The sequence below is a fragment of the Halyomorpha halys genome, unplaced genomic scaffold (assembly GCF_000696795.3).
Source record: "Halyomorpha halys isolate HHAL.00 unplaced genomic scaffold, Hhal_1.1 Scaffold45.1, whole genome shotgun sequence".
In the NCBI taxonomy this organism is placed as follows: domain Eukaryota; kingdom Metazoa; phylum Arthropoda; class Insecta; order Hemiptera; family Pentatomidae; genus Halyomorpha; species Halyomorpha halys.
The window spans coordinates 1,713,477-1,725,036 of NW_027113993.1; positions in this window are offsets into that span (position 1 = coordinate 1,713,477).

Below are 11,560 nucleotides of genomic sequence, written 5' to 3' on the forward strand. Positions count from 1 at the left end.
GAGAGAGAGAGAGAGAGAGAGAGAGAGAGATAAAGAAATATTTTATTAATTTTGATTAATGAAAGACAAATATTTTCTCAATTCTGATTATTGATAGAGAAATATTTTCTCAATTCTCATACGGTCATAACAAGCAATTTTATGCAATGGCATATTTTCTTTTAATGCATTTTTTAATAATAGTTTATTAAATAACTTTATCTCACTCAGGTGTAAAATATTCAATTTTATTATGTTTATTTGACGGTAAACATATATAAGTGTATACTTGGTTCATTAAAATGAAAAAATATAATTAAAAATTATAATGCATTAGAGATAAAAGTTCAAATTACGCGAAAAAATTGTCGAAATTTATATGCAGTAATTTATTTCTTGAAATATTGTTGTTTTTTTTTTTCATTTTCCAGACTTCCATCTTCCCATTTCGATATGGTTCATATTTTATTTCATGATAATTTACATTAGCAATACATATATTTGAATGTATTAGCTGTTATTTGGTGATATTTTGCTATGATGGTTTTTAGCTGCATATTTTGTTTTTTTATTTAGTATATGTTTTTTTTATTTAGAATATTATATTTATTATATAATAATAACCGGCTTATTTTGACGATTTTTTATAGCATAAATATCCGAGCTGTGGTGATAACTCAAATATCATTGATTTAATTTTTTGAATACACCTCTAATATACGTATAATTATTTATGCATTGTACACATATCTCCATATTTTAACTAAGGAATGACGCACTTACAGGATGAAATATAATGAACGACAGAAAAATATATGTATAATTTTTTTCACGCATTGGAAATATAACCATTTTTTTTTCATGTATTGGAAAAAAAAATCATAAAGACGTATTTACATAGTCCTGTAAAGAGAGTGTTATTCTCTTATTTGCATTATTTACTAGTTTATTAATATTCAATTATAAGCGTTGCTAAAATCTCATTGAAGAATTGTCCTTATTTTTACAACCAATTGTTTATTCTTTATTTAATAAAATTTTGTATGGCCGATTGAAATAAAGCTTTTTATGTCGACGACGCTTTATTTTTTATTAAAAAATAACGGTTGAAGTTTATGATAATCTCAAAAAAGTTTATATCTGTTTACATAAATGAAAACTCTGTTCCAACCGCTCTGGAATTAGAATGAAGAAAATCGCCACCCCTGCTTTAATAATTTTAAAGCAGGGCTAAGTAGACCCGCTTGGTAAGAGCAGGAATGAAATCTGAGAGGGTCAGGAAATGGAAAGTAGGAATTGCCCCCAGAGGGCAAGGGTTAACGAAGTAGATATGTAACTGCCTGGGGGCGGCTCCAGAGGGTAGCGCCTTTAAATGCAGCGCCCCGGGCTGTTTGTCAGGGCGCCTGGTATTTAGTTAGCACTGGTTGGAGGGCTGCGTTTTTGGATAACGGTCGTCTGTGATTGTGAGGGTGTCTGGGATAAATGGTAGGAAGGGAATTACCAGGATTTAACATCAGGCGCTACAATTTATATTTTAATTATTAAGAAAACATAAAAAAAAACTACAACTAACTCAACTTCATTAGATTTGTATTTTGTAATATAAACTTCTTTCTTAAGAAAAAATAATTCATAAAATTAAACATTTAACAATCTCCTATATAATTTACATAGGAAGGGCAAGCTTTATGTGTAAGTAATAGTAACTTTATGTGAAATAAGCTCATGATATAGTAATAGTAAGTCTATGTGAAAAGTAATAAGTACTAGAATTGAATTTTAAAAACTTTATTTTAAATCCATGGGGATTGTTTGAAATATAACATTATAATTTTAAAAAATGAATAACACATAAAAAAAGTATTAATCTACCAATTAAATTCTGGCTCTAAATTTTGAATGATGATAAAAATCTTTATGCTTTTGTTGTTATTAATATTATTATGTTTATATTTTTTATTTATTAGTGATATCAGATTTTTGTGCAGCAAGGCTGATTTTTATTTCCTTCAAAATTTTTCTAAAATTTTACTTTATAAATGTTAATACAGATTTAACAGTTATTCAAAATAATAAAATTTCCTAACAACGATATCGAAAAAGGCTGGACCAATAAGACCCATATTCGGAGTTTTTGAGTCCTAAAGGGATTAGTGTAAAGGCGATGGAGTGTCATTTTTATCAAATTATATTAGCTAGCTTTTCTTAGACATATGAAGACATATTTTCCTTTACACACAGTCACTATACGGATATATGTAGAAAATTATAGGTGGTATAGGCATCAAACATTCGAGTTCGCCAAGCTAGTGATTCCTAAACTGTATGCCGCAAACGAATGTCAGGGTGCCGGAATGATGAGTATTTAATTTTTAAAATTTACAAGTAGAATCAATTTATATAAAATAAAATCATTTTATATACCATCTCTATTTCTTCATGGTACGTTTATCACTCACGTTTAGGCTAAGGAATAAATGAAAAAAGATAATCATTAATAATGAACTCAGGACTCTTCAATTGCTATAATGGTACTTTTTGATAATTTTATTATTTTTTCGAAGATATCTATTATCTATGGTTACCTATTAAAAATATTATACTATATCTAAAGTATCTTGATAATTTGTGCTTTAATAGATGTCCAAGCATTTAATTTGCATTGTTTTCCTTCTTTTTCTAAATATTCAACCCCTTAAAAGATAATTGTGCAGCATTTTTTTTTTTTGGTCCAACAAGAGTGCAGTGACAAAAAATATTTTAAAACTATTGCGCTAAGCGTTTTTTATTATTAATATTATTATTAATTACACATTTTATTGATGCCCAGTTAATTATCTTACTCCAGGGTTGGTTGCGCTTAGAGAAAAAATCATTCATATTTTTTTCTCTTCGTTATTTAATTATTGACATTTTTTATTTGTGTTTAGTAGATCCGTAAAATAAGGAATTTAGGAATTCACATAACTCATGCTTAAAAAAATTCTAGTATAAAAAATACAGGTACATAAAAAATCTGACATATGAGTAAAGTATTTACGTGCGACCAACTAACGATTAAAAAGTTGTCAAGGTCAAAAATGCTTTATTTGAGGTAAACCTAAAATTTACTAATTATATTATAATGGACTAATCAATGTTATAACTTATCCTCAATAGAAAATACAAATTTAAACCAGGAACCAGAAATCTTATTTCTAAAACAATTCTCAGGCTACTACTGATGGGAAGTCTGGAGAGTGGCTTCTTTTGCGAAAAGGAAAAATTTACTATTTTTTCAAAATAAAGTCCTAAGAATTGCAGTGGATGCTCCTTTGTTTGTAAGAAATAGCCAATTGCAACGGGAATTACAAATGGAGTTAATTGAGGATTACATAAAAAAACTGTCCAGGAAGTTGCACTTCCAGTTCTAAAAGTTGAAGGACCTGTGACCTACAACTTGGGAAACCCAACCTCAGCCCGAAGAATGAAGCCCAGGCTGCTACATATTTATCAATCATATTATTGACTATAATTCTATTTTATTTATTTGTTCTTCTTCTTCGTCCTTTTTTCAAATTAACTTGTAATTTTTTTTCCCATGAGAGGGCAATTGTTTTTGTTAGGTCTACGATTGTCATTATTTTTGTAATTAACTTTACTTTTCTCTCTTATTATGGATTATTATTTTTATAAATGTATTTTATCATATTTTGTTTTATTTAAACGTTGTATATAGTTAGAGGTGTCTTTTGTACAAGACTGTAACTCCCTATAATCAATCGTGAAAGAAATAATGTAACTCTTATATCAACCATGAAAGGCCCACCAGGCTGATCTGATATCAATTAAATTATATATATATATATATAATGGACTAATAGTTTCCCAAGAAATGAGAATCATTCCAATGTTTGTCGAAACTTTAAAGGGTGCAACGGCAAAAGACAATCGTAAAAACCACTGAAATTTAAATTTTTAAATTTTATTTAAAATATGACTGAAAAGAATACTACACTCCGATAAAGTAGCTAATCTACCTAAGAATAGGAGGAGATGTCAGACTGTGATATTGTAAAATAATTCTTACATTGACTGAAGCCGTGATTGTAGGGCCTGGATGTGGAGAGGGGAGAGGAGGGGCCTGTTTTATTGAGGCCCTACGAGTTGCTAATTTACTTTGGTCCCTGAGGTACTCCAAGGGCTAGGGGTCTGGCAACTTTCTCGTCCAAGTACCCCAGCCACTTATGTTCTGGATTATCTACTCTGTGGCATTAGTTTCTGCCTTTCACTGTGAGTGAAAAGTAATATAAATTCTTTGTTTGATCATCGTTTCCTCTATAATTTGATTAAAAAAATAAAATACCGACGAGAACAAACACTTGTATACTTAGCATACATATTCCAGGAAACAACACTGTATAAATAGTACAACGAAAACATGGTTGTTTAATTTAATGCTAAATGACTACAAACCACTAAAGTAAAACTCCTGTAAACATCATACTGATTACCAAACACACTCATGTCACAGTACATTAAATTCAATTTAGGGAATTTTATAAATATATAAAATATAACTTTTAATCAAATTTTTCAAGGAGAAATAGATTTTATGTATAACAAGCCATGTATAACATACATGTATATACATCCAATATTTTAAGTGTCATTATCCAAAAAATATACATATATATGGATAATAATTTACAAAATATAAAATTCTAAATAATAATAAATAATATATACATATATTTTTATAGAGAGAAAATTGTTTTATATTACACTGTAGCCGTGAGTCAACCCTGTGGGTTCTGGAGTAAGTCCAACCTCGTAAATTGAGTACTCTTAATTGGGTAAAAATTCTGATTCTGACCAAATCGCCTCCTTGTACAACCGTTGGTCTAGTAACAGTACTTCCTCACTAAGTATTGCACCCTTAACTCTTCATGGATTGTAGCGGTACAGATTTTAATTTTTAATTTTATGACATGATTATTGTAAGGATAACAATATTTCCGGAATTTTTGATAGAATGATTTTAAATTTTCCTTATTTATTATTTTATATGAAATTTTATTTATTAATTTATTTTAAAAAACTGACATTAATGATTATTGTTACTATACATATGACTAATAAGGAGAACAACTTAAATGTGATATTTTAAGAATTTTATCAAGGAAGAGATTTTTCACTTCAACTCATTATATTAATGAAAACTCATCCAGTATAGAACCTATAATATAAAAAACATATGGTACAGATGTATACAAATCTAAATAAAAATATACAAATATATTAATTAATTACTAATTCACTAAATGTTAAGTGCTAGAAAGCAGAAAGCATTGTTATTTATAATAGTGTAATAATCACTGTTACATTTCCATTACCATCTGCTTTGTTTTAAGAACACAGGCGTAAAGTGAAATGATGTGAGTTTGTGCCACGTAGAGCGAGAATAAACCGACATGAAATTCAACAAATTAGTACTCTCTGAAGTCTTATTATTAAAGCTATTAGTTTTCCAGTTTACTGCGCCGCAGTGGCACGTTTGTACAAAGTAACAAGTTTTATCACACTCTGTTATTACTATCTATCAGATTCATAATTTTTTTTTAACTCTTTACTGTTTTGCTCCTTGCGACAAGTACTGGTTTTGGTAATATGAAGAATTTTATTTATGAACTAGTTAAGAATATATTTTAAATCACTTACTAGCTGAAGTATATCTTTAATTTCATTTTTGTTCTGTGCTGTGATTGTATCACGTTATCATTGAAGTTATTCTACATCATAAAGATAGATATTGAGTCGGGTAGAATGGGTTTCCCGATTGCAGACATTCTTTTCTTGACAAAAAACAATTTTTCCAGGTAAAACCTCTTTCTTTTTAAGGTGGCCTGAGGTACACAGATCAACCCTACTTTACTCTAAATTCTCGACAATCAGCTGTGTGTTAATTCTTTTTAACTCCAGAAAAAATATTTTTCATTTCTTATTGCAATTTAAAAAATAATAGCATTAGAGTGCTACCACTGAGTAGTTTATCTATACGCCTGTAACACTCCAATTTAACTGAGATCAAATTTAAATGTATTATAATGTACAGTTGTAAATAGCAATAAATAAATAAAAATAACAGAGCTACAACAGCGAGTAAGACAGTACTTACCTCAAATAAGTGTGCACAATTGTATATATTATATTTTCTTTCTGACTGCTACGGTGTATCCTATATAAATTAAAAAAAAAAAAAAAACTAGTACATACGATAGATATGAACATGAACAAAAACCAACTGAGACAGACATTCAGAGCTAGCAAGACAAACGTTATTAAGGCTGGGTGAGGGAGTTATGTCGGCCATAGAAGAAAGATCATTTGCATACTAATATGACAGCTTCTATCGCAGGCATAGCGTCTCTATTCTTGTTGCCAGCCCGAGGGCTTCCTGTCTCTACTCTCACTCTACCTCACCCTCTCTAAACGTCTCGGGATTTAATTTGAATAAGTTGTCAAGCCTCAGGCCACAAGGCTTCTTTAGATCTTTGCTAAGTTTTATTTGGCACGCTTCTTATTGATATAATTATAATTTATTCGAAGATTTTTTATTAAATCAACCACTAATCACTCAAAACGTTAAAAAAAAGTATTTTAATTTGTTTCATATCATGACCACTATTCATTAATTTTACTCATCAATATACTTCTTTATTGCCTACATGCCTAATACAAAAACAATAATGTTTAGTTCGTATTTTCCTACGTTTCATGATTATGTCCCGTTCCTCAAAATCAAAAATTTATGAATAATTATTATTGCTATGAACCAATTGGAAATACATGTATGGATAGCAACCAGTTGGAACCTCAACTGTTTAAAAATATTGTAGATCGTAATTACAACGATAATACATTATTGTAGAGGATGATGTATAGTATCAACAAAATAATCAAATATACTAATTGAGCTCAATTCTCTTTTTGAGACCATTAGGTAAGGAAGAAAAATAAATTCAAAAATATTTTATTTATTTTCAGACACAAAGATATACTCTACAAAAAAAAAAGTTGAATTTTAGCAAGGTTTCTGTATGCATCTCCTCTTCTTCACTCACTATCTCCTATGTGCTGCTAAGCGTGGAGCAGCCACTGACCATCTTGTCCTACGATCTATGGCGAAGAATTCTAACAAGATTAGTGATATCATCTATTAAAAATTTAAAAAAAATGAATAATTAATTTTTGAATTTCTTAAATATTTAAGTATATTTTGCGTATTTATAATTTTTTTTTTCGTTTAATGTTTAATTGTTAACTTTCACAACATGAGAAGTTCGTCGGTCGCGATGTGTGAATCAGTAGGGTTTTGAAAACCAATATGTAATTGCTCAATAAGTTTGAAAAATTACAAAAAAGAAACATTCCACATTACAAGTCGAATATCAATACAATAATAAGAAAACAATCCCGTCTAAAGTTCAGGTTACGGGTCTCTCAAAAAATTATTTTTCTAAAAAAAAAAAAAAATCTTTAGAAGTATCTCTGAATCTATTCGGTCAAATGGACCGGTTTCTATTGACTTACTGTATAATAGATAAATGTGCAATCTTAAAAGCAGTAGATATTGACAAACGAGCAAAATTGTCACTAACACCGTTTTTGCAAATTATAATTTCTTATTATTGTTCCATAATCGGATTTAACAAAATACTTAAACCTATGATGATATATTGTAGATACATTTATTTATTTCATTCATTTGAACAAGTATTACACTTAAGTATACTTTCATTTTATTTTTAGTTATTGGTATATATTAGATGAGCTTGTTCATCACGTGCTTGAAATAGATTTATTCAAACCTAATTTAACGTGGTGAAACCTGGTAGCACTGCTTGTATTACATATAAAGGAACAAGTACTAGTCCCGTAACCGTAAAAAAATAACGTTGTTCTAAGTGAGAAAAATCTATTAAGTGCTGCTTTATCAATGAATCAGAACAAACAATTTATTTTTTCAAAGGAATTCCACTTAGGTTCCTATAGTTAAATGTCTTACACTAGTAATAGTAATACACCACTTGTTCTACAGTACAAGTCATTGATTACAAAACTATGGATAAGGGTCAAAAATAAGTTAATATTATTAAAGTTTCAATCAAAAATGTTAAATTAGTATGTTATGACTATTTGATCATTTATTAATAATTAATCTCAACGCCCTAACTATCTATTTAATTTTTTTTAGATTATCTTTATTATAAAAGAACTTATAACGATATTTTTATTAATAAATAAATTGTTAATTTAAACTATTTATATCGGGTAATTGAACAATTTCAATCAATGACCTATTAAACCTAGAATTTTACTGAACGTTGAATAATGATTACATAATTCAATGATTCATTTATCAGCGTAAATATTTTATTTATTTATTAGTTTGAGGAAAAGGGAAAAAAGTAATTCCCTTTGTCGGAAACCGTTTAAATCCCAAAGGAATCGTTTGTGAAAAACAGAGCGCTCAAATGGAATAGATAAGAGCTTTGAAGGTCTGCTTTGGACCTTCCTCCTTTAATATTTATTTCTTAATTTGACTTTTATTTTTCTTCTAAGTTATTTAAGCACAGTTTATGTAAGCAGCAAAATTAAAAGTATTATATTTTTATTTTAATGAAATTATATTTATAACAGGAAATATTTAATATTTGATTCCGATAAAGAACCAATAAAAAATAAAATAAAATAAACAAACTAAACTAAATAAAATAACAAATATATATGTATTTATTTATCTTTAATGCAGTAATATTTTTAATTTAATGTAACATTAAACATTAAAAATATTGATTGTTGCTAATAACAGTAAATGGATATTGCTAAAAGTGAAAAATGAAAATAAAAAGAGATGTAAAATTACATTATGAGACTATAATAAAAAGAAAGTATTATTGTATCAGTCTATAAAAACGAAAAATTTGCAAAAATAAGTAAAAAGAGAATAAATTTTAATTACGAGTGATATTTTAGATCTATAGTAATATAAAACATTAAACATAATGATTGTTACTAAGAACAATAAATAAAGATTGTATTGCCATTGAAATAAACGTAAACGGACAGATATAAGAATGAAAAGTGGGTACCCTTAATTGGTTAAAAATTTGGCAGTCAAGCGTGATTCTGATCAAATCACCTCCTTGCACAACCGTTGATCTAGTAACAGTACTTCCTTACAAAGCACTGCACTACTGAGCCTTCATGTGTTGTAGTGGTATAGATTTAATTTAATCCTAAGGTTACTCCTTAAATACTCATATAAAAACTATCAAGTCTGTTCTAAGGATTATAATTACTAAAATTTTATTTTCTTCCTAACGTTAAATGGATTCAGTAGAGAAGATATTGCTTAAGGGAACAAATACTATAACAGTTATTGATAGCATGTTCCAGTTAATTCAAGCTCCTGCCTTACCTCTTCTTCAGACAGTCGGCTGCTAAGACCTACCAGTGCCTGGACCCGCTCATTCTGGAGTGGCATTATGTTGACTTAGTGCCAACTTGTGCTCACTGTGGCCATATTTCGGGGCGGAGGAGGGGTGGAGCCGATAAACCAGGGTACTGGAGTGTAGTACGTGCCGGACTGTAACGCTATCTCCTCTCTGCCCTTTCATAAATTGCTTCAATTGTCTCACTCCAACAGCAACAGATGATACGATAGTCTAATTTAATTAGCCTTTCTCTCTCGTGTGATTAAATTGTTTCAGAGATTATCTTCCAGGCATTTCTCTTGATTTACGTGAATGTTTTTATCTTTTTTGCATCGCTCATATGTTTGAAATACGACAAAGAAAAAATAAACAAAGTAATTACTAAAATTTAAACACTCTTTCTTGGTAACATTTATAAAATAATTATTTAAATTAGATGGTAATAATATGAAAAAAAAATATTAAAACATGGTCATATCGTTATTAAAATACTTCAGGAGCCAAACATTGATATTACCCATACATCGATCAAAAAACAACTATGGTTGTATTAATAAATCGATATCTGTCTGCTACCCTTACTTATTTATTCTATACTACTGTTCTATATTTTTTATGATACGATAGTTTCATTAACTTTTCTCTCTCATGTGAATAAAATATTTAAAGAATAGTTCGCCAATGTAATACATTGTAGAAAGATAATCTAAGTGTTGGTCGATAAAGGTACAAAATAATAAAAAATATTATTTATTAATGCCAACGTTTCGCTCCACTTTCCAGGGTTTCATCAGGGATAAATGAAAATAAGATTGAAAGAGTGCAAGCAATTGTTTTAAGGAATGAAAGAAACAAAGTACGATAAAAAAATATGAATATATCTGAATAGAAAACTTATTATTAATATGTACTAGTAATGAATGATAGAATTACAAATATTACTATGTATTACTATAGTTCTACATTTGCAATACTAAAGTGTAGATTTGGTTTAGATACAGGCACATAGCAGAATATGTGGTATTCTAAAAAAAAAAAATCACTTAATTGGTCATTTCACTTTCAGCCAGATACTATGGTATCAAATTATTAGGAAAGGTTAAATGAGATTATTTAATTTTTTTAGATCCAATAAAAAAGTTAATTAAACAATGATATGTTGATATGACATGTAAATCGAATTCGCGTGCGGAAAGTAGTGTAATGCTCTTTTTTTAAAGAGCATTTTTTGCTTTTCTTTAGGGTCTTTTTTTAAGCCCGATAGAACTTGAAATTGTAAAAAATAACACAAAAAATTAAATTGTAATCAAAATTTTTTTTTTATTCGAAAGATCAATACGTGACATTAACATTTGAAAATGATTTCGGGCATATGGGCACCGCGGCTGTTCTTGACGAAGCGCATTCTGTAAAATTGTGTTCAGCGATGAGGCGCATTTTTGGCTTAACGGGTTTGTTAATAAGCAAAATTGCCGCATATGGTCGTGCGATTTGACACCTCTCGATTATTTCCTGTGGGGCTACGTGAAGTCACTGGTTTATGCTGATAAACCAGCAACAATTGACGCCTTGGAGGCCAGCATTGTTCGTGTTATTCGTGACATACGGCCAGCAGTGCTCGAAAAAGTGGCCCAAAATTGGACGTCCAGAATGCGCTTCGTCAAGAACAGCCCATATGCCCGAAATCATTTTCAAATGTTAATGTCACGTATTGATCTTTCGAATAAAAAAAATTTTTGATTACAATTTAATTTTTTGTGTTATTTTTTACAATTTCAAGTTCTATCGGGCTTAAAAAAACACCCTTTTTAAAATTTCTCTACACCAAATCAAAATCGTCACTTTAAATATTTTTTCATGCCGTATAATTAATATATTAATCAGTTTTAATGAATCGTACTTGCCTATTTGTTTATCAACATCCTGTATTATTTTTACTATACTGTATAAATTTTGAATAATTTAATATTTGTCAATTCATAATTTGTTGGGCCATACATTTTTTAAATGTGTATTATAATAAACTGTTCTTTCATTTCATACTGGCTATCGATAACTATAAAAAATATGTATTATAACTATCATTCATTTTTTTTAAATAT